General features: G+C 42.0%; 1 protein-coding gene across 3 annotated transcripts in view; it reads right to left on the reverse strand.

Moving 5' to 3' along the window:
• Nucleotides 1–17,131, reverse strand: part of SPIN1 (spindlin 1) — a 44,867-nt gene that overhangs the window by 27,218 nt on the left and 518 nt on the right. The window contains exon 1 of one of the 3 annotated variants that reach the window (XM_027652966.1): nucleotides 16,913–17,125. The exons of 1 other annotated variant lie outside the window; for it this stretch is intronic. The gene's annotated coding sequence lies outside the window, so the exon portion shown is untranslated. Of the gene's footprint in view, nucleotides 1–15,976; nucleotides 16,093–16,912; nucleotides 17,126–17,131 lie in introns of those variants that run through there. One more of the 3 variants, XM_027652967.1, reaches the window with a different exon arrangement.

Genomic DNA, 17,131 nt, shown 5'->3' on the forward strand with positions numbered 1-17,131 from the left:
CTGGCACCGTGATACCCCAGCAATCCTCAAATCAGGGGGTGCAGGTATTGCATGGAGTAAATGCATTGTAGTCCCTGGATTTGTTAGGGTTAGTAGACTTCTACTTCTTACCCAGGAGCCATAAATTAACCTTAGCAGCCTGGCAAATAATACTTGCTCCATCTACTCCAGTGATTTTAACTCCTTGCCATCCAGTTTGCACACCCAGCTTCTCAGCGTCCCATTGCATTGACACAACGTTACACTGCCACACCTATTAGAAATTTTATTGCTGATGAGAAACAACTGCAACACAAACGCATGGGATGCATTGACAGGATTCCAATTGTTGGATTTCAGTCTCACCTGATTTATGGCCAGACTGATATCTCAGTAGCTGCATATGGCACCATTTTAACCCATAAAATTCTCTCTTATATGCATCCCAAAGCCATGCCTGAAACTTTCCAATACGATCGTGCTCAGCAGCAAGCAATGGCTCCACCCATACCCTCTTTTCAAGCTCAGCAACAGGCACTGCCTCTGCCTGAAGCCTCACCATTTTCCTCATTTAGCCAGCAGTTCAACTCTTTCACCAAATCTTGTAAAGATCTTATTTCACTTTCAGATTTCTGAATAGCCAGGACCCCTGTTGTGCTCCTGTAAGGGCAGCACCAAACCAGAACATACAACTGCCTTTCCTGTGCCCGGTTTTAGTTTATGTTCTTTTGTAAGAACTGTAATTTTATCAGCCAGTGCTTGTGGATCATGTCAATCGTTATGTGTCCAGATGACACCGTGAGGAGAAGGATTAGCATTATCCCTTTAATTTCATCAGGAGGGGACAACCCCATTTGACTCAGCCTTCAAAAGGTCATTCCTTCCAATGACCTTCAAAAGGTCATTCCTTTTGAATCAGTCATTAGCTCACTGAGGGTTAATGTCTTTCTCCCTCTTAACCATCTGAGGGTCAGTCTGACTTTCTCCTAGAGAAAAAAAAACCAGCTCCAGGTCACACCAGAAAACACTGCAATAGCTTTGCACTGCACTGATAACCAGCATATCAAAGGGATCCTGCCCACGACAACAATTTAATGTTAAGATCCAATTAGTGAGAGATCCTCTTGCCCAAAATAAGGTGAAAATGAGATCATATGTCAAAGTCAACAACACAGATTTTATTTAACAATCAATGTGAGGTAGAGAGATAGAAAGGAATAGAAAAGGTAAGAGAATGTGAGAGAGGGTGATCAAGCAGAAGGTACATCCACACCCATGGATCCAGCAGTGTCCCATTGGTCCTTCTTCACCCTGGGCTTCTTGGCAGTGCGCGCCCTTGCATCGCACGGGGGTACCAGCTTTAGAGAATCCAACTTTAGGGTATCCATGGAGGTGTATTCCCATAACTTGAGGTGATATTTGTTCGACTGGTGATACAGGTACGAGCAGTTGCTTCCTTTCACGCAGCTTGCCACAGCAGGAATTTTTGTCTGGATGCATTAACCAGGATGCACTAAACAGACCTCATGTCTGCCAGGCCTGGAAATAGCATCTTCCTGTTGCAAATTCCTCCCTTCTGTGTTAATCTCAAGCTCCCGCTGTGGAGACTTATCTTATGGCAAGTTCCTTCTATGGCCCTGACTGTGCCTGAAACAGGCAACTGTGCTCTTTATGTCCTTACACTTGGGTTTTATCAGAATCACTTTGTACATTCAAAATTACCTAAAGCTATGACTTCAGACTCTTTTAAGAGAATAACAGTTGTTAAATGGAAGAGAAGGTAGGAACAAGAACCCCCATAAATGATTTTGATCAAATAGCTGATAAAGAACCTCACTTCACAACACAGATGTTAAAAGCATGAGGCAGTTTTCCATTCATCTTATTTCAGCACATTCTGTACTACTAAGAACACTGTAAATAAAACACAGCCCACAATCAAGTCCTAGATCTGAAGCAGGAACTGCTGTTGCCCAGGCTGTTGAAACTCCAAGACAGCAATGTTAACGTTCTGATTTTACAGTTCTTATTTCAGACCAATACAAAAAAAAAATCTGCTCAAAGAGTAGCAAACTAAACACAAAACAAAGTACCAGTGTACCATACAGTGCATCCTCAAAACAGTCTAAAGTATTTGAACCTTATCTAAAAATTACGTTTAATAAAAGATCAAATGTAGAAATACCAAAGTTAAACTCAAGCTTCTGTATACAGACAACTGCTTGATAAGTTAAAGGATGTTTCTAAATTACTGTTACATTTTTTAAAGACTTGTTCCACAGAACTCAGGGACAATTGTTTTATAAAGCATTATTAACCTTTTTCCTAGTAGGACCTTTTGAACTTGCCATGATGCTCTGCTATTTAGTAAAAGTTAAACAAATATTAAAGGTAAATTTGAGCACTCCTTAAACTTGCTTCACTCTAATCACATTGCTTTCCTTATAAAACCAAAATTAATTATTTCCACGTTCATTACAGCTCTGCTCTTCTCACATTTCACAGCATTTTAAGTACATGCATAATAACCAGTTATGAGCTGAGAAAAGCCTTACCAGGCACACAACAAAAATGACTAGTGATACCACATACACACACTGAAGTGCTTCTATTGAGGGTATCAGGTTAAGAAGTCTGTGCCACTGGCAGCACCCAGGCTTGCCTGGCTCTCCCCATGTTTATCACACTTCGGTTACCCTTCCAGACTGGCAGAGCCCCTTCACCTGTCAAAACCACTTGCCACTCTGTCATAGTTTCTAAAGCTATCTGCCACTCTGAAATACTGAACTAAAGCAAGCCAAGAATTCTTCTTTAAAAAAAAAAACCAACTTAGAAATACCTTACTTCTCAAGCACTCCCTTACATTCTTCTTGCGTTATCCTAGTCCCTGACTTCAGCCTTCAGTTCTCCTTGCATTTACATAAACCACTTTACCACTGCTTTAAAGAAAAAGTCCTTCAGTCATTTGACCGTGACTAATTCAGTAAGCAGCTCAACCTTTTTTTACATAGTTCCTCATACCAGTAGTCTTGGGACCACTGCAGAGTTTCATTCTGTCCTAGGCCGTCTGCAAAACTAACCACAACACATGCTCCTCTGTGGTTTCTGGTTTCTCACTGAGGGCTTCTTGTCGCAAACAAAACTTCTAGCCACCACCTCCGAAAAACTCTGCCCTTCAGTCAGCAGCAAAAACCATCTAAAAAAAGCATAAAGCAGACTGCAGAACACAAGCTAAGCAAGTCTCAGTGGTCATCTTCAGCAGCGCAACAAACACACCGTCGAATTACGTCTGCAATCCTACCCAGCCCACACAGTGCTGCACACAAAGAACAGGGGCTTGAGAGGTGGGACTGTGAGGAACTCATGACGTTCAAGAGGGCCACGTAAGTGCAGGGTGCTGCACCTGGGCCAGGGCAATCCCAAGCACAAACACAGGCTAGGCAGAGAATGCAACGAAGAGAAGCCCTGCAGAGAAGGACTTGTGTGTGCTGGTGGATGAGAAGTAGCTCAACGTGACTCAGTAACGTGCACTTGCAGGCGAAAACACCAACTGCGCCCTGGGCTGCACCAAAAGCAGAGTGGCCAGTCAAGGGAGGAGATACTGCCTCTTTAGTCCACCCTCATGAGACCCCCCTGGTCAGGCCCCCAGCACGTGAAAGACATTGACCTGTTGGAAAGGGTCCAGAGGAGGGACACAAGGCTGATTGCATGGCTGGAGCACCTCTCCTACAAGGCCAGGTAGGGAAGAACTGGGGCTGTTCAGACTGGAAAAGAGGCTTTGGGACAACCTCACAGCAGCCTTCCAGTACCTGAAGGGGACCTACAAGGCTGCAGAAGGACTTTCTACAAGGCATGTAGTGACAGGAAATGGGGGAATGGCTTCCAAGTGAAAGACAGTAGGTTTAGATTAGGCATTAGGAAGAAATTATTTACCAGTTTATCAGAACTCCTCAGAACATCATGGAACAAGTCATACCTACACACGCATCTTCTAGAGCTGAAAAAACTAATCTTCCTAACAAAAACAAGCTCTCAGTGCATACCTAAAGTTTATTACTTACAAATATAGCTTCAGTAAGTTAAATTATGATGTTTGCATCTGAAGGAGGTTAGCTGACTGACAAAAATAATGTCTTTTCTGATACAATTCCCTCAGAGTACTTCACTGTACTTAAGGAAAAAACGTTCTGTTCTAAGAGATTACAGATTTTGTCTCAAGTTACAGATCCTTATGGAGCATAAGTACAGTGATTTTTTAAAAACCACAATGAGTAAGAGAAGTAACAACAAATTTCCAGACAAACAATCCCATATACATGAGCACCTATAAACTCACCACATTTTACCAGTATACCTTGATGCCTCAGAGCTTTTTTTTTTGATTTTTAACTTTTATAGATTTTAGAAGCAGATGTGTAGTGAATGTAGGTTTTAATGTAGCTGTATTATATCTCTCACCCTGCAGCATAATGTTTACACACACCCAACCTTACTCCCCCATTTCATTCCAATCCCTCTAAAATTCCCTTAGCCTGTTTAGTCTTCTTTTCAAGGTAGAATTGTAGAAAAACACCCTGAGGCCTGGACCAGAAGATATCACACAGACACAGTGAACTTCAAGCTCAGAACTCTGGAGGAACTCCAAGGACTGTACGTGCTGTGAAGAAGATGATGAGTAAGAAAGGGTCCCACACGCCCCCAGACCCAATTCCCAGAGGGGTGTGTTGGGGGCAGAACGGGGCAGAACTGGGGGTGGACAAATTGGGATTGGATGGACCTTGTTATAAAATCATAGAACCACTGTCTGAGGGCCCCATGATGTGTATTCCTCTAGGCCTACACACTCACTAAAGGACCTGCTCTCTTCATCTTATCTCATACACTAAACTGGCCTGGAGTCTTTTTCTCCGAGGTCTTTTAGGCAACACCTCAATACCTGCATCACCAACACAGACAAATATTAACCCAATCATCTTCAACAGCAAGAATTTCTCCATTTTGCCCTCACAAGCTTTTAATAGCAGTGATTGAGTGGACACCTCTAAACCCTCAGGGAAGCACCTATAAACTCACCCCACGCTTCAGTAAAACCTGTGAACATTTAACTGTCCACGGCTCCACAACCATCTCTTGACTTGCAGCCTTATTTAACTACCATGAGTAGAAGTCACTAGACTGAAAACAACACAAACAATTGTACCTAGTTTTGTGTTGAATATAACCATCAAATTATTACAGCTCTCTGAACTCAGGAACTGGTATAGCATCTCTAACACCTGCATGTCCATAACACACTGAGCAATCCTTGCAGTAACACTGCAAGTGGAGACTCACAGAACTGACCCCCATTCTGCTACCAAACAAGCAAACCAGAGGCAGGCTAAAAAGATGGACAAGGAAGGACAAAGTGGATGACTTCACTTTCATCATAAGGTGCACTTTAATCATGCTTTGTCTATTTTCCATCCTTTGTTTTCCATGTAAAAGGCAGCAAGAAGTTTCTCTAGTGAAACTAATGGAACATTCAGTCCAGTATTGCTGTGTGGGAATTAGCCCACCTCTGTCCAGAGGTTTTAATCAATCTTCCCTTGCTGAACAGACACTTGCACCTGCAAGAGACGATCGTCTCTGCTGATCCAGCTCAACAGTTCACAGATCAAGGCTTCTCCCATTATTTGGGTCTTTGAATCAACTGGAAACAGTTTGGGAACATCTGACCAAAACTTTCTTCATTATATTTAATTATACGCTGCTCTATATTATCCTGGAATTCCTCAGAGGAAGAAAAAGGGCCAGAAGAGAACCCGACATGTGCTAGATGAGCTTACAACAGTTTCATTAAATCAAAAAAAAAACCAAAACACCAAAACCAACGTGCTTGTCAACATCAAATTTTAAGTTCCACATTAATCCATGCAGCGGTTTTTAAACAAAAAAAGTTTTGGTTGCTTTTCTTTCCAACAGCTAATGTTTTATCTACACACATACCCTTAAGTCACTCTTTGGCAGAGCAAAACTAATTTTGAAAAGAAGAAAATAAATTTGCCCACTATTGCAATATTATGCACACCTTAGTATTAAAACAATAAAGACACATGTAGTGCATTTTTAAAGACTCGTTTTAGAGCTCTAGTCTACTCTTCTCTCGAGCAGCACAGATATGCACAATCTCTTTTACTAATGAATGATTTGCCTGTACTAACTGAAGACAGGGTTCAATTTCAGTATTATTTTGCCCTTCTACTATGGAATCATCATGAACAGCTACAGGAATTTATCTGAATGCCTTAAAAATCAGTTATTATATACTTAGTAACAAATATTTAATTTCTTTTCACTGTACTGCAACAATTCTTCTGTGACCTTATACATACTATACCACCACTCTAAAGTACAACGATTTTTTTTTAAAGCATCCCCTTTAACAGGCAATGCAAAAATGCTTACTGACTTAACCTTGTGTATGTTCTAACTTACTGACTGATCATTTAATACTTACATGGCACTCCACGCTTAAATAAATCTTACAAGACAAGACTTTTATAAAAATCTGAAGAAGAGATGACTTACTCAAAGTCATGATAACCTTCCTTGCATCACTTTATCCAAAGGTAAATTTTAACCCACTCGTAATTGTTCAGTCTCCTGCAAATTACCTTGCACTTCAACACAAGGCAAGAACCTGCACAGACACCATGGTAACAAGTTGTCACAGGCTGCTGCAATTGCCTGAAGTCACCTGCTTTTGCATCACGGCAAATACAGACCAGGTGAGCCTCTCAGCAGATCCTCAGAGGACTGAACACCTCTCCTACAAGGCCAGGTAGGGAAGAGCTGGGGTTGTTCAGCCTGGAAAAGAGAAGGCTTTGGGATAACATCACAGCAGCCTTCCAGTGCCCAAAGGGGACCTACAAGGCTGCAGAAGGACTTTTCACCAAGGTGTGAAGTGACAGGACAAGGGGAAACGGCTTCCAAGTGAAAGAGGGTAGGTTTAGATTAGATATTGGCAGGAAATTCTCTGCTCTGAAGGTGGTGAGGCACTGGAACAGACTGCCCAGAGAAGCTGAGGATATCCCATCCCTGGAAGTGTTCAAGGTCAGGCTGGATTCCGTTGAGTGGAAGGTGTCCCTGCCTGTGGCTGAGGGGTTGAAACCAGATAGATCATCTTCAAGATCCCTTCCAATCAAAATCACTCTATAATTCTGCAACTTTCCTTACTGATAAGTAGCTATCTCCCCTTGAACACAAAAAAATACATGCACAAAAATAATAGCTGTCCAGGATATGACAGCAGCACCTTACAATTACTATGCTTTCTATCACTCTGTGGTAAATGCAAGTCAACTTTTAAGTCTTATAATGTCATTATTTTTTTCTTACTCATGCTCTTACAGATGGAGTTGACCCAAATAATTTATAAGAACTTTAAGCAAGTTTACTCAATTTGGTTTGCTAACATTTACAAAGTCAAGTCTCTGGACACTAGAGAGGGAAATGTGTATTTGAAAAAGTCCAGCATTTCCCTGTTGTCTGTTTAAGTGTCTACTCATTGTGCATACTTAGGTCAGCCTTTCTTTGAAGAACTAGGTTTAATTTCTATTGTGTTAGTCAAAGAAGCAGTGTTCCAAAGACAAAAGGATCACTAAAACATTCTGGAAGAGCAAGCCTGGGGCAAACATACCTAACCCTGCTGTTAGAGGGTAATGGAGTGGTAAGTTATTGCACTTAGCTAAGTCTGTTAGGTTCACTGATCACAGCAAATCAAACTCTTGGGTTTACATTTCTTTTGGAGGCTGGCTGATCTTTCTAAGTGTCATTTTAAGTGTACAACAACCAGTTCTCAACAATCCAGTAGTACTGAGTACACTGCCAAGATGCCACTGCAACGCTACACTGAAACAGAGCCTAATAAAAATGTTTTCCTAAGACAAACTTAAGAATTTGTGACATCAGATGGTTTTGCAAGACCAAGAATTTTGATGATACACTATTATTCTTGCCAGTTATGTCCAATTTCTGCAGCTCTTGACATAATCACCATTTGTCTTGAAGATGAGCTGTGGCAGTCCACCAGTTTGGATTAGAGAGCCAGAACACACCAAGTGTGTGTGAAAGTAAGCCAAGTAATTAATGTATCCATACTTAAAACTTGTGCTCCAGCAACCACATGCAAGTTTTAAAAGCAAACAAACATATAAGCATTCAAAATTCCTCTTAGGACAAGGTATTGATTATTCACAGCACTGATTAGAAAGTCAAAATTTAATTGTTATGAACCCCAAAATAAGTAACCAATAAGGCTATTGACAAATAAGTAGCAGTTCAGTTAAAAAAAAAAAACAAAACCAAAACAAAAGGCAGGGCCACAAAATACTTAAAAGGGACCAGGTTAGAAAATGCAGTTACCCACATAAGCTCTATACACCACAAAAACTACAAGATGTACCATGAGCCAATTTTTTCATGGATTTGAGACACATGTACTTTCCCATAATCAACATCACAGTAAGTACAATCATAACAGTGTTTAATGAATCAGAGATATTAACTTGGGTCTCCACTGTACACAAACACTGACTGACTATACTCTGATAAAAATGTAGTTCTCTTATTTCTTAAATCAGCTGGGAGTAGGAGGAGGAATTAGAGTGAAATTATTGGTAAGCTAAGGCCTCCTCTAGTCACAACAAAATAGACAACTCCGCTAGGAATTACTGCAATGAAGGAGCAAACAACACCATTCTGGCAAACTGAAGCATGATCACACTGATAAATACTAAGTTCATACTCAAAGCAGAGAAATTTCTAACTACACACCTGGTTTTAAGAAAAGCTTATGGCAGCATTAGACAATTCAAATCACTACTATTTTTCATCCTGTCTTTGCAACGAACAGAGGAAAAAACCCCAACAAAACTGCAAAAAGGATTCAGGGAAAGTGATCTCTCGCCTTTAATCTGCAGTTTGAAAAAGCCGAGCAGCCAGTTACAAACTGAGTTTGTCTTACCCACTTCCTTCACCTTCAACCATTTCAGCTTATTATTAAATCAGCTCTCAAATGCATTCACATAACTGTTTACACTGGAAACACAAATCACTAAGTGTTAAGAATGGCAGGTCTCTTGACATGGCTACCAGCTAATAATGCAAACTCAGTTTTTCCAGATCAACAGCAGAATATTCACTCAATGTCTACAATGTTATACAAATCTCAACCTAAAGAGATTATCACCTTTAAATGGTGAATAGCTGCAAGAGATGTCAAAGTTGTAATCTGCAGCAACACCAAGGCACTGAAAACAAACTTCAGCACTGTATTATGTGCTCTAGCTACTGCTAACTACACTGGTTTTTATAAATATGGAGGGTCAGTGAAAGAATACTACTTCAAACCAAAAACTGTTTCTTTAAAAGAACCGTATAGCTGTAGAGAAATTACATCAGATATTTGCACTATTATTAATTTAGATACTGCAGTCAACACTGAAATCACCAGCAAGAACAACCATCACTTATTAAACTGCCAATCACACATTTTTCTATAAGACGAGAACAACCAGCACTGTGACATTACATGGTATTTTCTTTGCTTGTGTACAGGTCTTTCAGAGTTTTGGTGGAACACACAATATGTCCTGCTTAAAGCGTGTGTGTGTGTTTGTGTGTGTGTTGGGGATGAGAAAGAAAATAGCGAGAGGAAAAAAAATAAGCTGTGAAACCAGTGCCTCCCCCTAAAAGCAGTGGAGACATCAGAACAGACCAATCCTCACACTGCTGGTGCTTTTTAAAAAGCACAGAAGAAAACCATACAAAATATTAATTCTGAAACTGGTATGGTTCTGCATACTCATTAAACTAATGAGAATGACAAATTGCTTCAAGGTGCTCTGAGAAGTTATTTACTGTGAAAAAATGGACTTTAACACAACATCTGTATGTGTTTATGAAAACTTTTGCTCAGAAATAGCTGCCTTAAAACACTGTATTCCTCTTGTTCTGTAGTTGCAGAAAGGCGACAAAAATGATGGCAAGAAGGAAGTCAGAACAGCTTTCAGAGTGAGGACCACCTCTGAATAACTTGTTTTCTACCATGCCTTGCTTGATCCACAGTAAATATGTTTTCCTTTCTTCAACTCTGGTCATAAGCTCTATTCAAAAACACTGCTTTGGAATTACTCCACTGTGCATGCAGCACAAGTGGAAATAAAATAAGTAAATTAATCATGATAGGACTTCAGAGTAAGAACTTGCAGCAACAGGTAGAGACAGTCTTTTTTTTTTTGGCTTTGTAATCTTATTTTCTCTCCAGAAAGCTTTGTATTTCACCTGAACTAGATTCATCAACAAATATTTAACTGTGTTTCCTGAGATTCTGCATCAGCCTAGGCATTGGTAATAACACCAGCAATCCTCCCAAAAAACCCATACCCCTTTTCCCTTTTGGAAATGCACATACTTATTTGCAGAGAGGACTAAGTTGTCCTGTGGTGCTCCAAACAAGGCTGAGTCTATTTAACTGAGCAGCACAACAGGGGAGAAATGGAAATTTGCAAAGGTAAAAAATGTGGTACCTTCCAGCAAACAGGATCACAGAAGGCAGGATATCCTTCCCCATAAAAGCAGGTGAGGCCTTTGAGAAGCCTGTCCCACAGATAAGCAGAGCACACACAAGAACAACCATGCCTCTGCCTTATATGCTGATGCCTGTTTCTTGTACCCACCCAAATATAAAGTCCTCTAGAAATGTGGTTAGAGGCCTAAGTACGACTGAAAAGTAAGATATTTATTCACACCATCACTTTTCCTGCTTCAATTAAATTACACATTAAGAGGAAATAAAAGAAAAAAAACCTGCCTCAAAAGAATCCATGCAAATCACGTTCTACAAGCCTCCAGCCTAAAACTACCTGTAATGCAATGCCTACTTCACCCCGGTTAGCCACCAAGATTACAGCACCTGAACACACACTTTCCATCCACTGCTATGGCTGTTAATACAGCCACATATTCCTAGTGACATGAAGCAACATTAATCTGTCTCATCTATCTCCATACAAGCCACTGGTGTGTACACACAGGTGTAAATGAAGGCAGGAGTGAAATATCCCCCCCAACTTGAACAGGCAGGAAAGTCTATTTGCCCTCTCTTACCTTGTGCCTGGCACCTAATATAAGTATGCTTTACTGACAAAATGGAGGTGCAGAAGACAGAGATGTACTTTACCTGAGATCTATGCCCGCAGTCCAGGGACTAAAAAGAGATTTCTATGCTTATTCACTCCTCCCTTCAGTAGTACAGAGAGATGGCCCAGAGGCCAGTCATAAGAGCATCCAACAATCTGTGGTTTCCAAGAGTATCAAAAATCTGCATATTCCTTAACCCTAAAAGCACTTAGGGTGAGATTCCTATGAGGTCGCATGAAAGGCAGAATCTACCATTAAGCTACTTTTGAACATATTCTTGTCAGAGGTTTTGGCCTGTCACACCTCACAAAATCATCACAACATTTCATCTGCAGTTCCCTGGACAGCAAAGCAACCATTAAAGAGTTTGTGGGTCATCTTTCACCATTAAAACAAAGAATTTCTGAGGGGGATTAGTGTAGAAAAAAGTCATTACATCCATTTAACAAAGCTCTCTGCAACTGTAAAGTTTTGAGAAAGAAGTAAATTGATCTCTAACATGTTTGCCCCCCTTGTGTTTTCACTGTGATGTTCAGATCTTTGTCTAAAACATACATGGTTATGAGACAGCACAGGAAAGCAATTGTCCAGAATCAGACACAGCTAACTCTCTTCCAACTATAATTATATAGTTGAGTTACACAACCTACACATTTGAAGCATTATTTTTATTATTTTTTATCATTCCTAAAAAATTTAATAAAGGCAGTCTAATCTGCAGACATTTTTGCAGTGCACAGTTACGACCAGAGGTAAGTCACAGATATGCAGAAGAACAGACAGGATACTTCCCAGTCCATGGAAAGTACTTAACCTTTGCCTAGAGAAGAAGCCTAGGCACTACACCGAATTTCAGCAAACAATACATTTGTCAAGGCATTTTGAAAAGTTTATCAATAAAACTTTGCAGAACTGTCACTATTCTAGAACATGCCTTCTCCTGTGCAACTCAGCTCACAAAACATTATATCTGAATGCCGGAAATTTCCTTATTTAAAAATCTCAAACGAAATCACAAGATAATGCACTGAACTTAAGCTGCCTTGGTTCCACACACTAGGAAAGAATTTTGCAAACGAAACTAATACTAAATTAGTTTTGTGGGGTTTACAAGCTCTGTAGTCTTACCAAAAAGACTATGAAAACCTACTTGCAAGTGATTACAGTAACACTTATTCCGCAAGCAGACCTCAAAAAAATAATCAGAAAATATTTCAAAACATCCCAACCATCTTGCAATAACTGCAACACTTAAATATGGTTAGGTAATAGTTAGGACTAGTAGTCACTACAGATAATCACAGCTATTTCTATACATTTCAGCATTTTGTGGAACCTTTACAACAGTGAAGTCTCCAAGTCAGTCAGTCATTCAAGACCTCATACAGCACAGATTTACAGCAGTTTCACAACATGCATTACAGGAAAGAAACAGAAGAATGCAACCTGGATTTGCAGATCCAGACTCCACAACCTGACAGTCAAATCCATTCACCTCCTGAATTCTGTATGACATCAGCAAGCTCACATGTTACACTGCAACAGAAAATTAATTGCAACCACCACATGTTGAAAGCAGTTAGTTCCAATTAAATTATTTCACCACTGTTTGACAGGGATCAGTGATGAGGCCCCTCTGCCTCTACAGTCAGCTGTTCATAGATAAATACACATCAGTTACCTGCACTGTTTCAAGGATCTCAATAGGTATTCATGTCTTGGAGATATGGGTGGAAGCAGTCCACACATTTATACAAGAGAAGCTACAGTCCCCATTCTTTTAAGGCACGTGGGATGTTGACATCCAGACAGCACCTGGACAGCAAGTGGGACATTCTGATATACAGGAAGTACTCATTACAAAAATTCATGTGAATAAAGATCAGCATTCGCCTTCAGATCACAAAATGACCGAACTCTGAATGCGGTAAGAGAAGGAAAACAAGAAAAACAGCAAAAGAAAAAAATCCTCTCACACTCGTCATGAGAAACAAGCTATCTAAGCATACAACAGGAAATAACTTTCTCTCTTTTGGTTCAGCTTCAACGAACAGCTTCCGAAAATGGTTTTTAAACCTCTTTGTTGAATCAGTTTTAGGTACCGACAAAAACATATTTCTCATGCCACACCATCAAGATGTCAAGTTTGATATTTCTATTATCTGGGGAAAGAAAGGAAAGGAGATAAGCAAAACCAAAATGGAAGCAGCATAAGAAGTTTACAGCAACAGGCTTCATTCTCAGAAAAGAATTTAAAAACAGTGTTTTGCTTCAGTAAATAGAATCCTACTAAAAATCTTTCATTTGTCAAATGTTAAGCAAATTATGCATTACATTAAAACACACTCTAAAACAGCTCTTGCGTCAGCTGGATGTTTACAGCTCTGAAAATGTCAAAGAGTGCAGCCTGGCAATAGATAGCAAGGAAAGATACAGGGTAAGAAGTCAATGGAATACCTGGAAAAAATACAAAGAAAGTACTGAAGAGTAAGATCAATTACAAGTGTTTATTACCTTCAGGACTGTATCTTTTAAATGATAATTTCGTAAATATTTAGAACTAGACTGAGTCATGATATACTTGACAGAAGATGCTTTGAAAAGCATGCCTTCTTAAAAGAGATTAGTTGATTTCTAGCTTTTTCCAGCAAGCTGATCCCTGCAACTGCTTTTCTTGCAGTCTTCTTTTTCCTCAGTCCCATTTGCCAATATGTAAAAGTACACAGTTTTTGAAAAGAAGATTTTACTAGTATCAGGTTTTTTAATTTGGTTAAACATAGCCTAGCATTACTCACAATGGCAAAAACACTGGAGTGTCTTCACTTAGGCACAAAGATTTGGCAAGTTCTTCAACCATATGTGCTCCTCATGGGCCCACAATATTGATTTTTTACTAAATCAACACAAACAAGACAGAAAGAAAGATCTCCTAGGTGTCACAGAGAAGGATGCAATGGCAAGCTAAAGATGCTACAGAAGCTAATGAAGTAGAGCCAAATTTTACAGAATAAAATTCAGTTATAGCAAAAAAACTACAACATACAAGAGTTAAACATGACTACTTTCAAGTGATCAATTATTTAAACAGCTGTGTTGCGGATGGCCTATTTTTATTTCGTTTATTTTGCTCTTAGGCCTAAGAATTGGTTTAAGTATGCAAAGGCCTACAGTGAGGGAGGAGCTGAATACTTCACTACATTTCACATTTTCAGTAAGAGAGCAATAATTTCAAAACGCAGCAGCTATCATAACGAATGGCTAATTAACTACGAGTGGTAAGCTCTTCTGGTGGCTTTACCCATACTGCCTCCAGGCTGCAAAATGTGAAAAGAAAAAAAAAAACCCCATAACGGACTGTTACAGGAATCTACTGAGGTTACAGACTTCTGCTTGGACTTTTCCATCTAGGAGTAGCACAGTTGGCTCAGGGCCCATGACGTAGATACACATTCCAAAACGATCCTGTAACTTGGATGACACCTCTTAAGTTTTACGTTGTTTTAAACTCTCTACGTATTTATTTCCTCCTCATCTCTGGTTAATCAATGTTTGTTAATGGGGATGGAAAAAGCAGTGGAAAGAAGTATTAACATATTATATTTAATTCCTATATTGCACTATTCATTTCTATCTCAGTAAAAGCACATATCTATGTCATATCAGTGCTTCTGCACTAGAAGTTTCTAAAGCAAAGCAGACAAAGACGACACAGTTAGTTAGGACATTTACCACTTTCAGGCATGGCTATCCATGTGTTTATGATTCAACAAAGACCATGTTTTTAAATATAATATTTGAAAAATGGAACGTTTACTATGAATTACAGTAACATGTCTAGAAAGCAATATAAAGCATCACTGTCTTTTCACCTCTAGCATTCACCCTTAGGTTCCAATCTAGAAATAAAACTGTTTAATGGTAGATCACTTTAGATATGCTCAAACTACCTTCAAATGCTGTTTTGGTTTCACGTCACAAGAAGTAAAAAAACAAAAACAAAACCCAAGCGAACCAGATTTATCAAAACCAGAAGGGGGTGCTCTGAATAGCTGAGGTGGGGGGTACTGAAAGGAGCATTTGCCTTGCACTAGTAGAGAGGTCAACAGCACACTGTCTTGTTTTAGTTTGGGAGCTCACTTAAGTTTAGGATGCCATGCCTTTTTTACAACAAAAAAAAAAAAAAAAAGGAAAAAGAAAGAAACAAACAAACCAAAAAACCAGACCGAAAAGCAGGCCTGCTCCTTTTAGCATAAAGGAAATGCTTCGGTTCGTGCTATTGTCATCACAAGGGCAAATTAATCTATGACAGAAAACTAGCAACACAAAGACCTGGCAAGTGTTAATTCCAGTTTTGTATCCCATAATTTGCAAGCTGTTCAAGATACTGACAAGGAGGTACAGGGAACGCAAAGAAATCCAAAAAGCCTATGCTACGGGTTTTACCTACACAATGCCTATTCGGACATAACTAGTTCAGGTCTTTTTAATGTGACTGTGCCGAGTTGATCCCTTATAGCGAACTATGTCCTGAAATAAAAGAAACGGCCCTAGATCATTCTGCAAGTGTAACACAGTATTTCATCTCTGCCAGCACTCTGGTGCATCAACCTCCCCCCACCCAAAACGAGAAAAAGATAACGCACATTCCAATCGAGCCTCTCTCAGCAGGGCTCACCCAGTTCCCCCCTTCCTTCCCTCCCTTCCTCCCTCGCCCCAGGCCTTGCCAGCTTCCCAAATCACCGCTGATTTTAGGCTTCATTCTGCTGTAAACGGCAAAACGAAAGGAGAAAGCTTCCAAAGCGAGGATCCTTACCCTTGAAATCCCGCCATGCGCGCAAATAAGGAGAGTGAATTGTTTTTCCTCCCTTTTTTTTTTTTTTTTTTTTTTTTTTTGGATGTGCGATGGGGGGGGAGGGGGGAAGAAACAAAAGCCTGCACGGAGGAGCGGCTAAGCGGCGGAGACTGAGGGAGAAGGCGGAGACCCTGCTGGAGGAGCAGGGCGAGCGTCAGCCATGTTGTGTGTGTGTGTGTGCGTGTGAGTGTTCGTCCAGTATTTACAAACCTGCAGCTGCAGCAGCGTTTGGAGCCTGGGAGAGAGAGAGAGAGAGAGAGAGACGGGAACGCGGGGAGGGAGAAGGAAGGGAGGGAGGGAGGAAAGGAGCGGGGGAGGAGGGGAAAGCGGCACGGCAGACAAAGGATGGCAGCAGCGCAGGGCGAGCGGGGCGCGCACACCCTCCCGCGGCTCCGCTCCCCCGCCGCCCTCACGGCCCCTCGTCCCGCGTTCCCGCCTCCGCCTCCCCCGGGGGCCGCTTATCCGCCGGCAGCCCCTGGCGGGCCCCAGCCCCGGCCCGCACACAATAGCTCCGCAGCGGGGAAAGGGGGAGGGCAGCGCTCCCCTCGGGGTGAATGCGACGCGGGGCCGTGCCGGGGGAGGGCGGCAGAGCCCCGAGCCCAGAAAGGCGGGGGGTTGCCAGGCAGCCGGGGCGCTTGCGGGGGAAGGGAGGGCACAGACGGCAGCGCCAGACCGGGGCCCCCGCGGCCCCGATGCCGCCCGCGGCTTCCGGGCGGGGAGGGCGGGGGATGAACGATGTGAGCCCCGGGAGAGGAGAGGCGAGGCGCGGCCGGGCTGGGAGCGCCGGTCCCCCCACAGCGACTCCCTCCGGCTCTGCCCGGTACTGGGCCGGGCCAGGCCAAGGGCGGCGCGACGGGCTGCGCTCCCCCCGTCCCCTCCCTCGCCCCGCTCGCTCACCTGCCGGCGGGGCGGGCGCCCGGGGGGTGCGGGCGCTGCCGCTCGGCCCCTGCCCGGCCGGGGGCCGCTCAGCTCCTCGGCGGCGGCAGCGGCGGCGCGCGCGGCCGCTCCCCTCGCCTCGCTCGTCCCCCTCCGCCGCCGCTGCCTCCTGCTCGCCTCTGCCACATTTGGATCCCCCTCTCCCTACGCGAGCTCCGACGCCAGGATAGAGGCCTCCTC

The sequence above is a fragment of the Corapipo altera genome, unplaced genomic scaffold (genome assembly GCF_003945725.1).
Source record: "Corapipo altera isolate COAL_440 unplaced genomic scaffold, ASM394572v1 61305, whole genome shotgun sequence".
Classification (NCBI taxonomy): Eukaryota; Metazoa; Chordata; class Aves; order Passeriformes; family Pipridae; genus Corapipo; species Corapipo altera.